Source organism: Bos javanicus, chromosome 20 (genome assembly GCF_032452875.1).
Source record: "Bos javanicus breed banteng chromosome 20, ARS-OSU_banteng_1.0, whole genome shotgun sequence".
Taxonomy (NCBI): domain Eukaryota; kingdom Metazoa; phylum Chordata; class Mammalia; order Artiodactyla; family Bovidae; genus Bos; species Bos javanicus.
In genome coordinates this window covers 16,854,793-16,877,084 of record NC_083887.1, presented here as the reverse complement: position 1 = coordinate 16,877,084, position 22,292 = coordinate 16,854,793, and the positions used below count along the sequence as shown (strand labels likewise).

General features: G+C 39.7%; 1 protein-coding gene across 4 annotated transcripts in view; it reads left to right on the top strand.

Annotated features, from left to right (window-relative positions):
* Nucleotides 1-5: 5 nt before the first annotated feature.
* The window catches only part of IPO11 (importin 11), a 202,837-nt gene continuing 180,550 nt past the window's right edge, over nt 6-22,292 (top strand). For all 4 annotated transcript variants that reach the window (XM_061393442.1, XM_061393443.1, XM_061393444.1 and 1 more), the window contains exon 1: nt 6-191. The gene's annotated coding sequence lies outside the window, so the exon portion shown is untranslated. The remainder of the gene's footprint in view (nt 192-22,292) is intronic.

Here is a 22,292-nt window from a genome sequence, read left to right as displayed (position 1 = left end):
GTGACGCAGTATTCACGCGCCCGTGTCGTTTAGAGCCGCGACGCTGAACATGGCGCGTTCCTAGAAGCCGCTTTCGGCATCAGTAGGCGGCGGCGTGTGGACTGGAAGCGTGGGGCGCAGAAGCAGCCGACGCCGCTTCGTGTTGGGGCGTGGAAGCGGGAGAGACCGACTATTCCGGACCGAGCCAAACAGTGAGGCCCCGGCTTGAGAGCCTCAGAGCGCGCGCCTGTGGAAGGGAGGAGTGGGCTGGGCAGCGGAGACCTGAGAGGCGAGGGAAGAACGTGTGGCTGTTGGGAGGCCAGGCATAGCAGTAGCGAGAAGAGGGCGGCCTGCAGGCTTGGCTCTCTGTTACTTTAAGGACCCCTGGGAGCTCGAGGTTGCCCCAGAAAGCCTGGCAGCGGGAAGCATGATCGCGGAGGAATCAGGGTCCGGGGAAACAGGGACTGGGTGTCAAAATGAGGACGTAGGATGCTCATTGTGGCTGCCGTTGCGGGTTAGGGTGGTGCATTTGCCCTTGGGGGATAGGTGGTGCTAATTTGCAGAGATCGTGGTCGTCTTTAGTATAAAATCCTTGTATGTTTTTGCATATTGCATCCACGACATTGCTGCTAATAGCAATGCTGTGAAAGCTTTAATTGACTATTAGATCCTTGCTTGCCTTTAGAGAAAAAGTGAAGGAAGTTCTATATTTTCATAGAGGACCTACTTGCTAAGGTATGGCCGCCAGTGCTTGAGCCCAGCTTCTTCTGCAGGTTTTGAGGGTATTTGTGATTCAGCAATACTATATTGAGGCCCATTGCATCTGTCATTTTTCTTTATCCTTTTGTGAACGTGGTGGTGAAAGAGGGCAGCATTATCTTTTCAGATTAACTTGACTACATAGGTAGGATTGCTGTATTGCCTCCTGGAGCCAAGATTGCAATTGACATCTCCCCTCCCCACCCCATTTGAACGAGCTCGGTTGTAGTGCGGAAGTGCCCTTGCAGTTTGTCTATTCTTCAGAAGGGAATAAGGAAGAGCAGTTTACAGCCGTAATGCTTTGTATTTTTTTTTCACGGATTGGGAGTTCATTCCTTCATTTTCACGTTATTTCAGACTTCTCTATTCATTCCTGAGGCTTCAGGTTAAAGGCAGTGTTACTACGACATGCTTTTCACGACATTCCCTTGCATCTTTTGTCACTGAAGAAGCTTTCTGTGAAATTAGACTGAATATCTCTCCCTATTGGTGTAGTAGGATTGTGGAATTTCCCCCCTGTAACTCCTAAAACAGGGAATAAAAGAAACAGTTTAATTATAGCAGTGATTTGTGGCAGTATATTACAGCCTTAGGGCAGCTGGACTGTCGCTGCCCTAGTTACACTTCCTAAAGCAGAAGGAAATACTCAACACAAATGAATTTAGTTGTGATAATAATGATTGGATGTTATAAATAAATAGGTGAAGATTATTCAGGATCAAACTAGAATGCAAAAGAATCCTTGTAGACCCTTGGCAGTTAAAGTGTACTGAAAATCTTTCTAGAGATAAGTACGTGTGTTTTTCCAGAAATGTTCATAGTTTGAGAAAGAAAATATGTGTGATTAGATAGATTTTAACCTTTGTGTTGTATATATGTATGTGTGTGTGTTTGTATTTAATCTTGGGCTTTCCCTAGTTTAGTGTTATTGATGACAGTTCCTTTCTTTTCCTGTCTGCACCAAATGGGGACTGTCACTTAATTTCAGAGTGTTTTAGGAAACAGCAAGACACATTTTGGGCAGGTGTGAATCTGGAGTGTTTTTGCTTGGTTTTCTAAATATCAGGCTGATTACAGATAAGTCGACAGTTAAAAGCTTTGTAGAACTTGAGCTGGATCAGTGTTCTACCCTTGCTGCTCAAAATGTGGTGTATGGCATGACCTGAAGTTTGTTAGAAGTGCACACTCTCCAGCTTAACCCAGACCTACTGAATCAGAATCTGCATTTTAACAAGCTTTCCAGATGACGTGAATGTACATTATAGCCTGAGGCACACTACGTTGGTTGGTAAAAGTTGAAGACCAAGGTCAGGCACAAACCTGCATAAAAATTATAGCACTTTTTATTTTTAATCTGAGGTGATCTTATGCTGGATATCAAGTCTGATTTGTCTGGTTGAAGCAGCTAAAGGCCCAGCAGTGCTAAGTGACTTGCATAAGGTCACATATTATCTAAATTTTTAACTCAGGTTCTGATTCACTATAATGCATTTCTTTAGCTAGTTATCAAAACTGAACTAAAGCATTCATGAATGACAGCTAGGTATTCATTCAGTAACAAACATTTGTTGACTAATGGAAAGGCAGCCTACTAATCCTGGATGTCTTTAGTAATTACTCTTGTCTCCCATGGTGGTTCCTAGCCCGCCATCTCCTTCCTTCCTTACTCTTTCCTGGATAATCTTGGCCTCTGCTTCACAGAGGAATTGCTGGGAACATCATTGCTTTTGCCCTCTTTCACCCACGTACTCCTCCACCTTTATCTGTTCATTTCTAATTGTGCTCTGGATTTTTTTTCCCCTCAGGGACAGTGTTTACTTGATGTATTCGTTTGCTAGGGCTGACATAACAAAAAACAGAGACTGGGTGGCTTCAACAACAGAAATTTATTTTCTCACAGTTCTGGAGGCTGGAAACCCAAGACCAAGGTTAGTGCAGAATTGATTGCTTCCGAGGCCTCTCTCCTTGCATTATGTATGACCACGCTCTTTTTGCCTCTTTACGTGGCTGAACCTTTGAGCACTAGAGCCTCTAGTGTCTCTTTTTCTCTTTAAAACACCAATCACACGGGATGAGAGGCCATGCTGATAGCCTCACTTAACTTAATCACATCTTCGAACATCTTATCTTCAATATTGGGGATACTGAGGGTTAGGGCTCCAACATATGAATTTTGGGGAATACAGTCCATAATGGTTGGTTATCCATTTTACTCTCAACTGGTTCTAACTTACTAGGATTTAAACGTACTGCACTCATCTTAAATATACTCTTTTCACTCTAGATTCCTCTTCAGTTTTATCTGTAATAATTTTTTTTAAGTTTCTTGAGCTGTCTATATTCATTTTCTCCACCTTCCTATTACTTATTTATTTATTTTTCGATGTGTTGAAGGCTGCCATCTGTTGCCGTCACTGAATTTGATGGGGTGATGGTCACTGTTGGTCTCTTTAGTCTAAAATCTAATGGAATCTTGTAAATCTTTTGACATTTTGACTGATTGTCCCCTTAAAATTCTCTTACGTTTCTGTGCCACTGTAGTCTGCTTACGTCCCTTCTATATCTTGGTCAGTCTTTCCTTGGTATATTTTCTCTCTTCTCTGGCCACTTTAAACATTCATTTCACTCTGGGGTACTATCTTCTGCCTCTCTGCCTACTCTATTTGAAGGATTTCATCTGTTATGACTTCAACTTCTGTCCTTATTCTGATGATTCCCAAATCTCTGTTGAGCATACATCACCCTTAAGCACTGACGCACTGTGGTTGTTGTAAGACACCTTAAACTCATGTCAAAAAAACTGTGTATCTCACCCTTTCTGAAGTTGCTTCCCTTCCTCTTGTGATTCTTGTGTACAACTTGTCACTCAGTTGGAGACACCCAGAACCTTAACTCTTCCCTGTTATTACGTTGATGTGCCGACCTTCCCTCACTCTTCTATATACTAATTAACCAAATCTTGTTTCATCTCTTTCATCTACTTTTTCTCTGTGGCTACCACCTTGGTTCAGATTATCAGTATTATCTGGCCTTCTGTGTAAACCTTCTAAAAAACTTCCTTGCTTCTGACAGTGCACCACCCCTCTGTACCCTTTCTTTTTCTGTAGGTTGATTGTACTGTTATTCTGCAGTCCTTTTATGCAGGCATTCAGATAAAAATCCAAACTACCAGGCTTAGGAAATAGACACATAATGCTTTGCGTCTTGCTTGCTTTTTGCTTTCACCTTCTGTTATTTCCTGCCTCACATTCTTTTGTCATGCTGAATTGTTTACAGTTCTTCAGAAGTGGTTAGATGTTTTTTTAAAGTTGAGATGTTTGTATGTTTTGCCTCAAACATACCCGTCCCCTGTCTGATGAATACCCGTGTGTGCTCATCTGGATAACTTCTACTCAGCACAAATGCGGCCTTGCTCTCTGGGAAGCCTCCCTTAGCGTTCCTAGGGTGAGTTAGGTCTTCTGAGTGTTCTTCAATAACAGCTTAGTATAGCTTTTATAATGTCTTTTGTAATTGTCTTTTTTCCTCTCTAGAACTGAATTGAAGGACTCTCTTATTTATTTCTCAGAGTAGTTCCTGCTTTATTGCTGAGTACTGTGAATGGAATTTGAATAACCAGAAAGTTGAAAAAAATGTGAATGTTACATATTCTGGAGGTTAGACTGAGTGAGTTTGAAACGTCAAAGACTTGACTTTACACAGCTGTACACGGAGATTGGGATTTAGTCACTAGATTCATTTATTTAACAAATATTTATTCATCATTCTCTTTCGTGCCCGATACTACTTCTAGATTCTGGTGATGTACCTTTAAACAAGTCGAAGTCCCTGGTCTCTAGATCTTAGATTATAATCGAGAGTCTGGACAATAAAAACATGTATATTAGAATATCAGACAGTTAAAAATATTAAAATGGAAGATTAGAAAATAGAAGGAAGGATATTCAGATTAGAGAGTTTCTTGATTGAAGGGAAAGCTATTTTATATTTTAGATTAGGCAGTGAGGGAAGACTTATTTGATTAGTTGACAGTTTGAGCAGAAACTGGATTGAAGCTAAACAGCAAGACATGCTGATAGCTAGAGGGAAGAATTTTCCAGCCAGAGGGAACACATTCTACAGGGGGAAGATAAGATATATTTTATGTATCCATTCCATTAAAGAGGGGTAGTGTATTGTCTCTAGCTCTCACTGTAGACAGTGCCAAGACAGACACCCTTATCCTTTTCTCTTCCTTGTAAGCCTGTGCAGGAGTTTCTTTAGTTACAGTTTCAAGTGTGGAACTGCTGGGCATAGGATATTACCTGATCATAGGATACATACACACACACCCACACCCCCCACACACACATTTCACTGCTAATGGCGAGATGGCTCTCTGAAGTACCTTTACTAATGTATACTCCTAGCAGCAGTGCTTAAAGGTTTCTGTTTACATAGGTTCTTGCAAGACTGAATATTTTCGACTTTGTAATTTTTGCCAGTCTGATGATTATAAAGTAATATCTCAATTTTAAAAAAATTCCTCATAGCCAGTGAGGCTATCTGTCTGTTCCGATACTTGGTGACCATTTGACTTTTCCCATCTGTGAATTGTCTCTATATATCCTTCGTCCTGTTTTTTATTTCTTGTTGATTTACAGGCATTCCATATATATTCTATATAGTAATCCTTTATCTTCTTAGTCATTTACAATTTCTTCTTCTAATGTTAAGCTTTTTAACTTGTGTTTTCATTGACTTAATTTAGGTTTTCAGTTTTGCTGTAATATTTATCAGGAAGATAAACTATAGTCTTTATTGTATTTTGGTTCTCAAGTCTAAAGATTTTTAAAAAACAGTTAATTTCACTTGGTATTTGACACCAGTCCAATTAAAAGAAAAAATTGGGTGATCAGTAGAGAGTATGGGGTTGTGATGGGAGGCTTGAATTCTAAATTCCCAGACATGTCACTAATTTGCCTGTGGCCATACTGGATTCACAATTTATCTCTTTTACCTTTTGAATGCAGTTTCTTGGCCAGTAAAACAGAATGCTTAAATTAGATATTTTTACTGTTGAGAGAAGTGGCATAGATGGCTCCAAGGTGATAGGAAATTATTTTAATGATGCAAAATATTATCTTAGTGATGAAATGTAGAACAGTTGTTAATTCTGAAGATGCTACTGGGTATACAGCCTATACATGTTTTAATGAATCAATTTTTATAAATACAAATGACTCTTCAGGCTAAACTGTCACAGCAAGATTATGAGATTCTTCTAAGACAAATCATACGATATCCTGGATCAGTAATTGGAAACTACTAGTCAAAGATACATACATTTGTAGAGGACTGATGATCCCTTAACAGTTAGCAAAAAGTTTTGACTAAAATTTGGTCAGTTATGGTCTATTAAATTTGGGCTGTGCTATTTACTCCCAAAGAACAGTGTCTTGTCCAGAATCACACTTACAGTTTTTCCTTCTCATTTCTTTGGCATCAGACAAGGAACTTTAAAACCAGTAAGCATAATTGCTGTTCTTTAGCAGTTTTTATACAAATATGTGTTTTTCCTTTCACCTAGAGAGATGTCAAAGAAGGTGGTGGTGAGACTAGTTGGGGCCTCACTGCTCAGCATTGCTTTGGTGGGTGTCACTGTTGTTGAGGAAAAGTTCCTTAACTTATGAGGGTATGTTCAGTCATGGGGACGACCATGTATACCAAACAGGCAAAAGACTTCCTGACGTTTTTCAATGCCATTTTACTGAAAACTCCCAGTACAGCACAATACGTGGGTTTATTGGATGGGACTTCTCTCACAGCTGTATCCTGGCACTGTGTACTGCCTTTTTACACACAATGTAGGTTACACATTTATTCTGTGTCTCAACCCACTAGAATATACTCTTCCTGAGAACAGAGTTTTTTTTTTTTTTTTGGCCTTTTTAGTGCATTGTTGTATCCTAAGTGCTTAGAATAATGTCTGGCATTTGCAGGTATTCAATAAATATTTGAATGAATGAATGTGGGAAAGTCTAATGATAAGCCAGTAAATATGAGAAACCTGATGAAGAGCACAGGATTAGAACAAAGGATGTTAGATATTCCCAGTGAAAAGCATTGTTGTCGTTTATTGGCTTAGTGTGCCCCATTTCAGTAGCTGACGATACTGAGTGAACTGTTGGTTCGTTTATTCCTTCATTTGTTTTTTAGCCCTTCAGCAGACTGTTTACTTTTGTAGTATCTTTTATAGATATTTCTCTCTCTACTGTGATGTAATTCCTGTACTTCCAGAAATGTTGTTTCTTTCACCTCTTTTTCACCTTTTCTGAAAGCCTGCCTTCCACTCTTAGAAATTGTAATCACATTATTGCCTTAAGTTCCTCAAACATTTACTGAGCATTTACTACCTCTTTGACATATTATATTAGGTGCAGGCAGGTATAGATGAATAAGACACAGTTCTTGCCTTTATGCAGCTCCTAATTTTGTAGGTGGGACTCAAATTAACAAGGAAATAGATGTAGTAACAGAAGTATGTTCTGTAGGTAAGAATGGTGTGGAGGAAGGAGCACTTTACATCCACTGCAGTTAAAGATTCCCAGAGTAGGTCTTGTCAGGAATGAGCAGCTTTCATATTCTCCATTAGCTGCCATTTAAAAAACATACATAAAAGTAGGTGGAATTGTCTGATGAACCTTATCTGCTCACCACCAGGTTTCACAGTTACCAGCTCATGATCATTCTTATTTCATCTGACCACCGCCTAGTTCCCCTCTAACTGTGCTGGTCGTGCTGTCTAGAAGCTTGGTCAAATTCAAATTTAACTATTATTTTTTGGGCAAACTGCTTTAAGATTTTGGTTTCTCACAGTAATGAAAATATCCATTTCTTTAAGCTTTTTAGTATGATAACTTTTCTATTTTCATTATGTTGGAACTCTTCCCCTAGTTTTCACAGAAATTCATTTCTTCCTTGACACATCTTTGACTAGTTTGCTTTTGACCCCAGGCAGTTTAGCAATTTTGTAATATTTCTTATCCATAATTCCTCCAGATTATGTTTTCTGCCTTCTGTTCTTCTTTTCATAGACTTGAACTGTAGATCATGATTTGACTTGCAGGCATTTAACTGTCTTTGAAAAAATGACATCTTCCCCTCATCTCTCTGTAGGGGATGTTCCAGTAATTTATGGTAAATACTGCATTGTTTATACATTTCACCAAAAAGGCTACTCTTCATTCAAGTTATTTGCCTAGTGCCTATTCTTCCAGGAGGAAAACTGGAGCTTTCAAGTTATTATGTCACTCTCAATGGCTTGTATTTCGCCATTCTTCGTCTTTCTGAACATTTGTCCTGTCAAATGTGGACTACTGCGAGGTTTTTCTCTTTAGGGGTTTTCATCCTGCTCCTCTTATCACTCTGCCTTTTCCTATTCCACAATTTCTCAGTCTTCTTTATGCTAAAACGTTGCTTATGAATATTACATTTTCTTAAGTTCCATCATTTTATTTTGTATGAAGCTCAAAAACGTATCTTCATCTCACATTTTCTCTTGTTAGAGATGAGAGTATTTTTCATGATGCAGCGTTCAAGTAAAGAAGTAGAGACAGTGGTTTAAGGAAGTTTCCCTGCCACCTTGCAGATGGTTGTCCTGGCCAGGTGGTCACTAAAGAGAATCGCAGTGTCCTTCTCTTCCCGCGTCATTGAGGGAAAAGGATGCTTGAACATACTCTTTGGGATGTGCTACTTACTTCTCACCATCAGGTGGCACTGCAGATTAATCAGTTTATTTTTACATCCTAGTAGGACATTGTCTCGGAGAAGGCAATGGCACCCCACTCCAGTACTCTTGCCTGGAAAATCCCATGGACGGAGGAGCCTGGTAGGCTGCAATCCACGGGGTCTCGAAGAGTCGGACACGGCTGAGCGACTTCACTTTCACTTTTTACTTTCATGCATTGGAGAAGGAAATGGCAACCCACTCCAGTGTTCTTGCCTGGAGAATCCCAGGGATGGGGGAGCCTTGTGGGCTGCCGTCTATGGGGTCGCACAGAGTCGGACACGACTGAAGCGACTTAGCAGCAGCAGGACATTTACTGGTAAAGGAGTATGTTGATGTGGAAGCTTTCATAGAACATGAAAAGACTTCAAAGTGGAATTAAAGATAAACACACTATTGCTAATAAACACAAATTTATTTTCCTTTTATGTGATGAAAGTGTACAATATATATGTATGTGGAGCATTATGTAAAAGAAAAGTAATAAATCAAAAATGTTTTTTGTTAGTTTCATTTTTCTCAGTCTGTTAAATATTTTAAACTCTTGACATCACTTCATAAAGATTTTTAGAGATGAATATTTATAGTTAAAACTGGATTATAAGGCTCAAAGTCCCCTTCATGAGGAGGATTGTCTTTTGGTAAATGTTGCTATCACAGATCTAGGTAAATATGGCAGAACTATTGCTTATCAACTCTTGCTACTGAAAACCAAGTTTGTAAGCTTTCTCCTGAATGTTTTGATGAGAGTGCACTTATTGACCACATTATCTACTTAAATGTGCATATTTAATATATCACCATGATCTCTTGGTATGTGCTTGTCAAGAGAAATACATCATGATTTGAAGCTCTTGGAATGTTTTAGGATTACAGAAGAGAAATCAAGCAAATATTCCCATGCAAATTTAGCATAGATATAAAGTGAAAATTCTTGGCCTTAAAAAAAAGATCATTTTTAATCATAAAAGTGAAATGTGTAGACTGTTAAAATCTCTCTAACTTCTGGGACTACTTTAGAACAGTACTGTTTTATAATTCTGTTTCTCGCTTGTCTTTATTCTTAGACATTTTTTATTTATATAGCTTTGCTGCATATATTTTATGTAGTATTTTTTTATTTGACATTATAGATACTCCTCTAATTACACAACAGACTAAAAAAGACCATTTTTAAAATTCTAATTGGTTTACGATTTAAACTTGGATTTCTACCACTAAGGAGTTTGTAGGTCCTTTGAAACTCTTGAATAGATAGAATATTTTAGGAGTGGAGAAGAGTAAGCAAGGGAATATCTCCTCTCTTTCTTGTTGTTTTCTATGTTTTATTGTGTATTTTTTATCCCAAAGTAGATCAGTCTTTGACTGCATGACATCTTGTAGAGAATTTTTCAATAGCTCTGATGGTTCTTTAACGTAAAGGTATTTGGAGATACATGGAAGCATTTCGAGTCAAAACCGTCTTTATGTATACTGTGCAAGGATGCTAAACAACCTATAATGCACGTATGGAGGAGAGTTTTCCTGTTGAGAAACTGAAGTGAATTCAAATGGTGCAGTGTCGATTTGAATGGGACTAGCATCTCTGGTTTTTCCAGTGGTCATGTATGGATGTGAGAATTGGACTGTGAAGAAAGCTGAGCGCCAAAGAATTGATGTTTTTGAACTGTGGTGTTGGAGAAAACTCTTGAAGAGTCCCTTGGACTGCAGGGAGATCCAAGCAGTCCGTCCTAAAGGAGATCAGCCCTGGGTGTTCTTTGGAAGGAATGATGCTAAAGCTGAAACTCCAATCTTTGGCCACCTGATGTGAAGAGTTGACTCATTGGAAAAGACTCTGATGCTGGGAGGGATTGGGGGCAGGAGGAGAAGGGGACGACAGAGGATGAGATGGCTGGATGGCATCACCGACTCGATGGATGTGAGTCTGAGTGAACTTCGGGAGTTGGTGCTGGACAGGGAGGCCTGGCGTGCTGCGATTCATGGGGTCGCAAAGAGTCGGACACGACTGAGCGACTGAACTGAACTGAGCATCTCTGGAACCTTCCAGATTATTGCAGAAGTCTTATGTCCTTTAATCTTGCTTTAATTTCTTAAACTATTACTCTTTCTTGCTCTTATTGACATTACTTATTAATACTTCAGCCACATGTTTTTCATTTCTTCAGTTACTTTTCTTGGTCTTGTGCTAACTTCGGCATTTACATAGTTAGAGCACTTAAAAGAAAATAACAGCTTAATTAAGATATAATGCACAGACCATACAATTCACTCACTGCAAGCATACAATTCAGTGATTTTTAGTATATTCACAGACTTGTGCGGTCATCACTACCAACAATTTTAGAACATTTCATCACCTCAAACTGAAGTCACTCCACATGTTTCTCAATCCTTTTTTATTTGTGGCTTGGTAGATCCTGTCTTTGTAGCATTGAATAATATTCCATTGTCTTGATGTCTTGATGCACCACAGTTTATTTATCCATCCACCTGCTGAAGAATATCTCGATTACTTCCAAGTTTTGGCAGTTAGGAATAAAGCTGCTATAAACCTGTATGTGCAGGGTTTTGTGTAGATACAAAGGTTCTCAGCTTCTTTGGGTAAATACCATGTGATGCAATGGCTGGATTGTATAGTAAGAGTATGTTTAAGAAACCACCAAACAGTCGTCTAAAGCGGTTATACAATTTTGTACTTCCGCCAGCGATGTCTGAGAGTTCTGTTGCTCCACGTTCTTGCTGCCTACCATTTGGCCATTCTAATAGGTGTAGTGTATCTCATTGACATTTTAATTTGTGTTTCCCCGATAGCATATGACGTGGAGCACCTTCTTGATTATTTTCACATGTGTATATCTTCTTTGGTAAGGTGTTTGTTAAGGTCTTTGGCCCGTTTTTTAATCAGACTGTTTGATTTTTTTGTTGTTGAGTCTTCACTTCAGTTCAGTCGCTCAGTCACGTCCCACTCTTTGTGACCCCAGGGACTGCAGCATGCATTTTGCCTTTTCTTCTTCTTTTTTTTTGGCCATGCTGCACAGCAAGCAGGATCTTAGTTCCCTGACCAGGGATTGAACCTGAGTCCCCTGCAGTGGAAGCACGGAGCCTTATCCACTGGACTGCCAGCTAGCCCTGTTCAGTTCAGTCACTCTGTCGTGTCCAACTCTTTGTGACCCCATGGAGTGCCAGGTAGTCTTGAGAGTTCTTTTTATATTTTGGATAACAATTCATTATCAGATATGTCTTTTGTACAAATTTTATCCCTGTCTGTGGTTTGTCTTCTCATTCTTGATACTATCTTTTGCAGAACAGAAGTTTCTAATTTTAGTGAAGTCCAGCTTATCAATTATTTCTTTTATGGATTGGGTCTTTGGTATTGTGTCTAAAAACAAACCACCACACCCAAGGTCATCTAGGTTTTCTCCTAGGTTATTTTCTGGAATTTTATATTTAAATGTAGGTCTGTAATCCATTTTGAGTTAATTTTTGTGAAAGATGTAAAGCCTATGTTTAGATTTGTTTTGTTTTGCATATGGAGGTTCAGTTGATCCTGTACCATTTATTGAAGAGACTGTCTTTCCTCCATTGTTTGGCCCTTGCTCCTTTGTCAAAGACTGGATTTATGGGTGTCTATTTCCGGGCTTTCCAATCTGTTTCATTGATCTGTTTGTCTACTCTTTCACCAGAATCACTCTCTTGATTCCTGTAGCTTTACAGTAAGTCTTGAAGTGGATAATGTTAGTCTCCTGGTTTGTTCTTCAGTATTGTAGTGGCTACTCCAGGTCTTTTGTTTCTCTGTGTAAAGATTAGAATCAGATTGTTTGTATCTGTAAGAAAATTTTTTTGAGTTTTGGTTCCAATCAAAATCCAAAAATCAGGTTGAGAAGAAGTAACATGTTGACAGTGTTGAGTCTTCCTATCCATGAACATGGAATATCTATTTATTTAGTTGTTCTTTGAGTTTGTTCATTGGTATTTTGTTGTTTTCCTCATAGAGATCATGTATATATTTTGTTCAGTTTATATCTAAATATTTAGTTTTGGGGGGTGCTAATGTAAATGAAACTGTGTTTTTAATTTTCACTTCCACTTGTTCATTGTTGGTATACAGGAAAGCATTTGACTTTTGTATATTCACCTTGTATCCCACAACATTGCTATAAATTGCCCATTAGTTCCAGGAGATTTTGGTTGATTCTTCCAGATTTCTACATAGATGATCATGTCATCTTCAGACAGACCAGATTTGATCTTCCTTTCTGATCTATATACCTTTTCTTTTCTTACCTTTATTGTATTATGAAGGACTTCCAGGTCCGTGTTGAAAAGGAGTGGTAAGAGGGAATGGCCTTCCTTTGTGCCTGATGTTAGTGGGAAAGCTTTGTTTCTCACCATTAAGTATGGTGTTGTCTGTGGGTTTTCTGTAGATAGTGTTTATAAGGTTGAGAAACCTCCCCTCATCTTTTGCCTTTTAATTAGATATCTTTTTTGAATTGTAAAAATTCTTTATATATTTTGCATATAAGTCACATATCAGATATTGTTGTTGTTCAGTTGCTACATTGTGTCCAACTCTTTGAGACCCCACTGCAGCGCACCAGGCTCCCCTGTCCTTCACCATCTCCTGGAGTCTGCACAAATTCATGTATATTGAGTCGGTGATGCCATCCAACCATCTCATCCTCTCTCTACCCCTTCTCCTGCCTTCAGTCTTTCCAGCATCAGGGTCTTTTGCAGTGAATCAGCTCCTCGTGTCAAGTAGCCAAAGACTGGAACTTGGGCCATACAGAAAGCTAAGCACGGAAGAGTTGATGCTTTTGAACTGTGGTGTTGGAGAAGACTCTTAAGAGTTCCTTGGACATCAAGGAGATCAAACCAGTCAATCCTAAAGGAAATCAGTCCTGAATATTCATTGGAAGGACTGATGTTAAAGCTGAAACTCCAGTACTTTGGTCACCTGATACGAAGAACTGACTCATTTGAAAAGACCTTGATGCTGGGAAAGATTGAAGGCAGGAGGAGAAGGGGACAACAGAGGATGAGATGGTTGGATGGCATCACCAACTCGATGGACATGAGTTTGAGCAAGCTCTGTGAGTTGGTGATGGACAGGGAAGCCTGGCGTGCTGCAGTCCATGGGGTTGCAAAGAGTTGGACACGACTGAGCATCTGAACCGAACTCATTTGCCATGAATTGATAGAACTGGATGCCATGAACTTAGTTTTTTGAATGTTGAGTTTTAAAGCCAGCTTTTTCACTCTCCTCTTTTACCTTCATCAAGAGGCTCTTAGTTCCTCTTTGCTTTCTGCCATTAGGGTGGTATCATCTTCATGTCTGAGGTTGTAGATACTTCTGGCAATCTTAATTCCAGCTTGTGATTCATTCAACCTGGCATGATGCACTCTGCATGTAAATTAAATAAGCAGGGTGACAATATACGGCCTTGATGTACTCCTTTCCCAATTTTGAGCCAGTGCATTGTTCTTTGTCTGGTTCTAATTGTTGCTTCTTGACCTGCATACAGATTTCTCAGAAGGCAGGTAAGGTGGTCTGGTATTCCCATCTTTTTAAGAATTTTCCTGTTTGTTGTGATCCACACAGTCAAATGCTTTAGTTTAGTCAATTTGCAAATATTTTTTCCCATTCTGTGAATTGTCTTTACTTTCTTGATGGTATTGTTTGATAAAGTTTTAAATTTTGATGACTATAATTGTTCTTGGTTTAATTGCATGTGCTTTGGTATCATATTTGAGAATGCTTTACCTGGTCCAAAGTCATGAAGATTTACTGCTAGACCTTCTAAGAGTTTTATAGAGTTAACTCTTCATGCTTAGCTCTGTGATTCATTTGGAGTTAATTTTTGTTTATGGTATAAGGAAGAGGTCCAGCTATTCTTTGTATGTTGATATTCAGTGGTTCCCTCACTGTTTGTTGAAAAGACTGTTCTTTTTCTATCGAATTGTCTTGGTGCCCTTGTTGAAAATCACTTGCCTTTAGATGTAAGGGTCTGTCTGGACTTTAAAATCTGTTTCATTAATGTGTATATCTGGCCTCTTGCCAGTACCAACACTGTCTTGATTACTGTAGCTCCACTGTAAGCTTTGAAATCTGGAAGTGTGAATGTTATTTCCGTATTTTTGTTTCTGATTCCAATCTGGTAACTTATTTGTATGATTTCAATTCTTTTAAATGTGTCGAGACTAAGTTTTCGGTCTAGCGTTAAGGTCTGTCCTGGAGAATGCTTGATGTGCGCCTGAGATGAACGGTTGCTCGCATTCTGCTGTTGTCGAGTGGGATGTTTGTCAGGTCTGGTTTGTGTATCATGTTGTTCAAAACATATTTCCTTGTTGATCTTCTTTCTAGATGTTCCGTTCATTTTTAAAAAGTGGAGTATTGAAATCTCCAGCTGTTACTGTTTGTGGTTGAGCATCCTGGGGTGGGCATGATTGAGGCCCACTGTGCTTGGCCTGATAGTCCTGGGGTAGAGCTTCTGACCTGTGAGTGCTGCCAGGCTGGCAGAAGAGTACCCAGACCTTTTGGCTGTGCTTGTCTGGAACACAGCTGCAGTGTGTAGCTGGGGCAGATGAGAAATGCTGGCTGCCTGCCCCTTGTGGGGAGAAACTGCAGCCTTCTGTCTTGGCTCATTCTGCCTGGAGGATAGCCTCTGTCATTCTGGGGAGCAGCAGTGAGCTTGTGGCTCAAATGCCACAGATTCTTGCTATTTTTACCAAAATTTAGCAGTATTTCTTGTGTAAGCATTTCTGCGTTTGCTGTGTGTCCTTAAACATACTTTCCAGAGACTGAAAATGGTTCCTTTTTGTAACTTTTATCAGTTACAGTTATTATACTGAGGAGAGGATCGATGGAGCTCTTCATGCCATCGTTCCTGAAGTATTCTCTTTTCTTTCTTTAAAAAAAAAAAAAAAAAAATATATATATATATATATATATATATTTATTTATTTATTTTTGGCTGTGCTGGGTCTTCGTAGACATGGGCTCTCTCTAGTTGCAGCAGGTGGGGGCTACACTTGATTGCAGTGCACGGGCTTCTCGGTGCGGCGCTGGCTTCTCTTACGGAGCACCAGCTTAGGCACACGGGCTTCTCAGTGCGGTGCTGGCTTCTCTTATGGAGCACCAGCTTAGGCGCATGGGCTTCTCGGTGCGGCGCTGGCTTCTCTTATGGAGCACCAGCTTAGGCGCACAGGCTTCAGCAGTTGAAACACGCGGGCTCAGTAATCGCGGTGCACAGGCTTAGTTGCCCTGCAGCTTGTGGGATCTTCCTGGACAAGGGATCAAACCCATGTCCCCTGCTTTGGCAGGCAGATTCTTAACCACTTGGACCACCAGGGAAGTCCTCCTTTCTTTCTTTTAAACTGGACATGGAAGCTAGAGTACTGATTCGATTGTTGCTGATCATTTTTGGTATTTCAGAGATGAGGTTGTATACTTCTTTTTGTATCACCTCAGAAGGCACTTAGCTCAAGTTGTGTAGCTGTTGGTGATACTGTAGTAAATTTGCTTTCTTGATTGACCTGGTGACTGACAGATCCCTTCATTTTAAAGGTTTATTTCTTCATTGCATTTAGCAAGTAATCTGTGGGATGATACTTAGACACACTGGGAATATCCTGTTCCCCAACAGCTCTTCTTTCACTTAATGGTTTTAGCATCCATATTGATCTATGCCTGAATAAATTATATCACTGAGGGAACCTTTTTTGATTTTGAAATTCTTTTTCCTTCAACTTCTCTTTTCTTTTTCTCAGTTTACTTACGGCTTTAATTTTTAATAGTAGGGTGGCATTATTGTTTGTGTGGAATGTCCTAAAACTAAGGATAAACACAGGTAATGTAGTAGACTAAAAAATTGTCATGACTGGAATTAAAGTTGATGCAGGCCTGAGAAGTCTGTTTTTTGGTGACAGGCAGAGGTATTGGGTTTTCTTTATTTATTTCTTTTAATGAAAATTAGTTTGTTTTCAACTGTAGGCACATCTGTGTTATCTTTGGACTTTGGATTTTTCCAGAATTGGGAAGATATCTTACAGAATCAAGCTTAGAAAGCCCACTTACAAGGTCTGAGTGTTTTAGGCTCTTGGTCACATATTGCTAGATTATTTAGACTTTAATAGCATCGAAGAGTATTGTAGTTCCAGTAATGAATAAATTGAACTGACCGACTTGTGAAATAGTGAGAAGGGCGACTTGCCCTTTTAATTTTCACCTTCTCCTTTCTTTGTATTGTTCTTAGGGGAAAAAAGGAGTATGCATTTAGATTTTGAATAATTCTCTTCAGTAGTATAGTTAAGAGCTTATAAAATGCTCATAAGGAGTATTTCCTCTTGCTTATGATTTTGAAACTATTCAAAATAATGAAAATCAAAACAACCTCAGTGTATGCATGATTAATTAGAAAACCTAGGCAAATTTAATTTGTTTGCTTCGTTGTTCCCAGGGTCTTGATAATTAATAGGAACACTGAAAGGCAAAGGATACCTGGTTTTAACATAGGTGTGGGGTTTCTCTCACCACACACAGACCTGTAGCAGCACCTGCGCTGTGAGAGACTAGCTTCTCTGGCCTTCAGGCCTCCCTTTTGATGATCCTGTCATGCCGTGAAGATCCTGTTGGGTCTTTTGGGAAGTGTCCCGCTGGCTAGTTTTATCAGTTGGTCTGTGTCTGTCTCTGCCTCTCCTTCTGCCTCTGCCCCACCTCCCTTCTTTTCTCATTCCTTACGCCTTCTCCTTTTCTTCTTCCGTCTCTTGCTTTGTCAGTCTCAGGTCTCCAGTTTTTTTGGAGACTAGTTTTATGTCTGCCTCAACTGCCATGTGCAGATAACAGTAGCAGCGCTATTATATTTCTGCATGCTAATTCCAAAAGAGAGATGCTGGAGGTTAGTTTCCAGGTGTGCTATCCTTCAAACTGACTCTAGTAGTCAGTAGTCATCTGCCTTTTATCCTAAATGAAGTTTACTTCCACACTGTTACAGTTAAATGACTCAGCACATTTCTCTGTTCTTTTTTGCCATTGTTGTCCTTTCAAGAGAACTCCACAACTGAGTTCCGCATAAATACTTAACACATAGAAAATGTAGTCCTTTTGTTGCAGGAAGGGGGATCCCTTTCAGAGCCCGAAACTGGGCTCTTGTCTAACACTCGGAAATGAGTTGTCCGAGGAGACACATGTGCTGACAAATCAAGAGATTTTATTGGGAAAGGGCACCCGGGTGGAGAGCAGTGGGGTAAGGGAACCCAGGAGAACTGCGCTGCCACATGGTGCACGCCTTCTTCAGCCAGGGTGGATGCCAGAGAGAAGGATTCCGGGAGGTGGTTGGACAGGTGGTGTCTCCTTTTGACCTTTCCTGAACTCTCTGGTTGGTGGAGGCTTATTAGTTCCCTGTTCCTCACCAGGCCCTCCTGTCCTAAAACAACTCATGCAAATAGTTACTATGGTGCCTGGCCAGGGTGGGCAGTTTCAATCAGTGTGCTTCCCTTAACACTTTCAGATTTCTGATGGATTCAGGAATCCTTTTCTCCAGGAACCTGTTATGGGAGTGTGTGGTGTGTTTCTAGGTGTTCGGGAGCAGGATGGTGTGGTGAGGCTGTTTTATGATTCAGCAGGAAGAGCTGAGTTTCCAGAACCTTGATATCAGGCCTTGCTCTGCCATGTACTGGTTTTCTGCAGTGATCCCGGGCAACTCTCTTGATAGCTGTAAATTCTTCCTCTATGAAGCAGTGATACTAATACATATGCCACATTTGCTTTTTATTGGTTTGGTATGGGATCTTTAAAAAATTTAATATGCTTTAGTAATGTGGCATTTTAAATAATCCATTATGATGGGACTGTCATTGCTGAATTGTTAATTTTTGAGGATACACTTAATCTGCACTTCAGGAACTGACTGCTGCCTAAAGCTTCCCTTGTAAGTTAATTAGTACTTGGAAATATTTCCAGTAGAAGTTACAAATGATGATTTGTTTCTCACACCAAAAAACCTTTTTACCCATTAGATAAACCACTCATTGTTTTTATGGGGGAAATGTACTCTGGATTCCAACTGGTATTCTAGAAACGTATTTTTCATAGTTTGTTTTAATAATTCTCTCTTCCTCCCACCTCATCATTCTCCATATTTTGGGGAAAAGACCCTTTTCAATTCTTAACAACTATTTTAGTACTTGGCACGGCATTGGTTCTCCAAATATATGTAAACTAAGCTCTTGGAAGCAAGGATCAAAAGCGAGAGGAGGCGAGGACAGGGCATATGCTTCTGGGGAGGACCCTGATGGAGCAGGGTGCTGGGGGGAGGTAGGGATTCTGTCATTTACATTGGACCAGATGAATCATGAGGTTTGCTGTTGTAGAGTTCCTGAGGAGTGTCCAACTCTTTTGCGACTCCATGGACTGTAGCCTACCAGGCTCCTCTGTCCACAGGATTTTCCAGGCAAGAATACTAGAGTGGGTAGCTGTTTCCTTCTCCAGGGGATCTTCCCAACCCAGGGATAGAACCTGTGTCTCCTGCATTGGCAGGTGGATTCCTTTTACCACTGATCCACCAGGGAAGCCCAAATGGCGAGGGTAAGTGGGGCATAAAGATTAGAGTATATAGACTTAAGGATTGCTTTGTCACGTAGGTCCAGAGAAGTGTAAAGTGTGAAGATGTGCATATGTGTGTGTGTGTATGAGTGCTCTGCATAATCTTTGTTCTAGGTATAAATTGCTCTGGGGGTTGGCAGTGGTCAATGATTTTATTTTTATAGTAGTAGCCCAAAACAGAGACATGGTATTTTTCTTTCTTTTTAGGGTTGAAGTAGGGATGAGTTCTGGTGGAGCCTTTCTCTATTATTATATTCACATGTTCTTCCTGTCTTCCTGGGGCTTTTTTTTCGCACATGTACTAAAGTCCAGACACTTTAGTTTTTCCCCTACAAAGTCTTCACATGATCTTCCTGCCCATTTCTCCAACCTTATCTAGTACTATTTTCCCCTCTTCTCATTAAATGTCAATTATACTGGCTTTCTTAGGTTTGTTTATAATATTAAAACCTTGTTTTCAGTCGTTTTCTGTATCCAGATCTCTGCTTTCAGATTTTTGCCTGGCTGGGTCTCTCTTGTCATTCTCACGTCTCTTGTAAATGTCACTAGAGAAGACTTCTCAGAATACTCAGTCTAAAGTAGCACAGCCAGAGTCCATCTTTAATATTACCTTATTTTCTTTACCCACTACCTCCTATCTCCTCCAAACGCTGTCTTCTTCCACTAGAATGTAAACTGCGTGAAGTCAGGGACACCGTGTTGTTCACGGCTGTTTTCTCAGCACCTGGAACAGTGCCTGGTACACAAAAGGCTTTCAGTAATTTCGTTAAATAAATCAGTTAATTAGCTTCTGTGTGGTTCAGTGTGAAGTCCTTTATTGTTCAGAATTGGTCACTGTTGTTAATTCATCCAGTATCTACCCGCTATCTATTGTGTGTCTTGTTGGGCCCGTGGACCACAGATGGCTTAGGTGTCTGTCCTGTCACTCATGAGATACTGATTAAGAGTAGTGGCTTTGGTCTTCAAGTCCAGGGACTGCCACTTAGTAGACTGTGACCGTGGCAAGCTAAGGTCTCTGAGCCTTTAGTTTCCTACCTAACATATGGTGATAATAGTATCTACCACATAGAATAATTATTAGGAATAAATAAGTAAAGCAGTTACTGCAGTACTTGGCATGTAATATATGCTCACATACTGGCTTTTTTAAAAAAAACCTTTATTATTCTATTTTGCTTGGGGGAGAATCAGTGAATTCCTGCTCTTCATACTTCAGACAGTTCACTTGTGAGAACTGCAAATCAGTGCTGGTCTGCCTTCTTTTTCCGGGATGTATAATGGAAGCCCCTGTATGTTTCATCATCCATAGCACTAGCAGTAGAGCTGGGCTTTCAGATGTACCTCAGTTTTAGATGTTCTAAAAGTGCTTCTCAAACTTTGACAATTATTAGGATTTACCTAGAGGACTTATTAAAGCACAGCCCTTTGCCCCAGCGCCTCCTGCCGTCAGCCCCTGTTTTCATTTGCTAGGTTTGGAGAGAAGATTGAGAATTTGTGTTTCTGTGAGATGATGCTGGTGTTGCCAGTCCTTGATTGGTGCCACTTTGAGTGGGTTTTTCTAGAGTTGTGTTAATATGGTAGCCACTAGCCACATGTGGCTGTTGAATACTTGAAATTGGGTTAGTTTGAAATGAGATGTACCTTAAGTATAAAATATACACAGGCTTTTGAAGATTTAGTATAAAAGATGTAAAATATCACATTATTAGTATTTTCAAAATATTGAAAGGATAACATTTTGGATATATTGAGTTAAATATTATATAATAAAACTAATTTCATGTGTTTCTGTGTCTTAATGTGTCTACTGGAAAAGGTAAAAATTACATACATGGCTTGCTTTTGTGACTTGCATTGTATTTCAACTAAGCAGAAAGGTATATTGCCGTCATCTTTATTGTATTTTTTTTTAACATTTTAACTAATTAAATAATTTATTTTTGGCTGCACAGAATCTTCACTGCTTTGCGTGGGCTTTCTCTAGATGTGATTCCCCAGACTTCTCATTGTGGTGGCTTCTCTCATGAAGAACGGGCTCTCGGTGCTCGGGCTTCAGTAGCTGCCGCGCGCGGGCAGCATAGGGGCTCAGTCATGACATGAGGACTCAGTAGTTGTGGTGCACGGGCTCCAAAGCACAGGCTCAGCAGTTGTTCAGCAGCATGTGGAGTCTTCCCGGACTAGGGATCGAACCCATGTCCCCTGCATTGGCAGGTGGATTCTTATCCACTGTACTGCCAGGGAGGTCCTGCCTATCTCTTTAAAGTATCTTCTGGGGCCTCCATAAAGTGAGTCTCTCTTTTACAGCCTATTTTTGAAATCATACATTACCAAGAAACCCTGTAAATCGAGTGAAAATCCATTTACTTATTTTCAAGTGATAATGAAACACAGAAACTTATTCAAGAAGCTCCTATGATGGAAAAGAATCTGAAAAAGTATATACGACTTATATATATATATATATAAAATAACTGAATCACCAAGAAAGTTAAAAAAAAACACAAAAGTCCTTATTAGTGATGGAGGTAATATATGTTTACCCCCCTAGTCAGTTCTAAGATAGAGACGAGAACAGACTACTAATTTATAACCTTAGTCCAACTCCATTGCTAATTGGTAATATTTGTCTGATTCCAGTTATTATACCCTGGCCCTTCTTAATTCACAAAGGCTTCAAAATGATTAATTTCCTTAAAAGTTATAATACTTTGGGTCAGATTTCTTTTAGAATCAATTTTTGGGACCTTCCCTTTTCTTGAGTCATTGCAATTTAATTACAACTCTTAACAAAGGAAGTAATTTGCTTTTGATTATGGGTTAATGACTTAGACTTTTACTATCTGGAACATTCTTCAGTTTTAGGCAATTGGTATCACAAAACTAATTCCCAGTCACCTTTGTACCAAGAACTATTTTCTGTCAATTTTTAGTTTTCAGTTAAAAAAAAAAAAGTTTTTAAAAAGGTTTTTTGGCCATGCTCTGTAGCATCTGGGGTCTTGGTTACCCAACCAGGGGTCAGACCCGAGTTTCCTGTAGTGGAAGCACAGAGTCTGTCGCAAAGTCTTAACCACTGGACCACCAAGGAAGTCCTAGTTTCCAGTTTAGTTTTGCATACCTTGTATATTGTATTGTGAACAACTACATATACTTTCCTAACAAACAATCGTACACAATTTTGGGGATGATTAG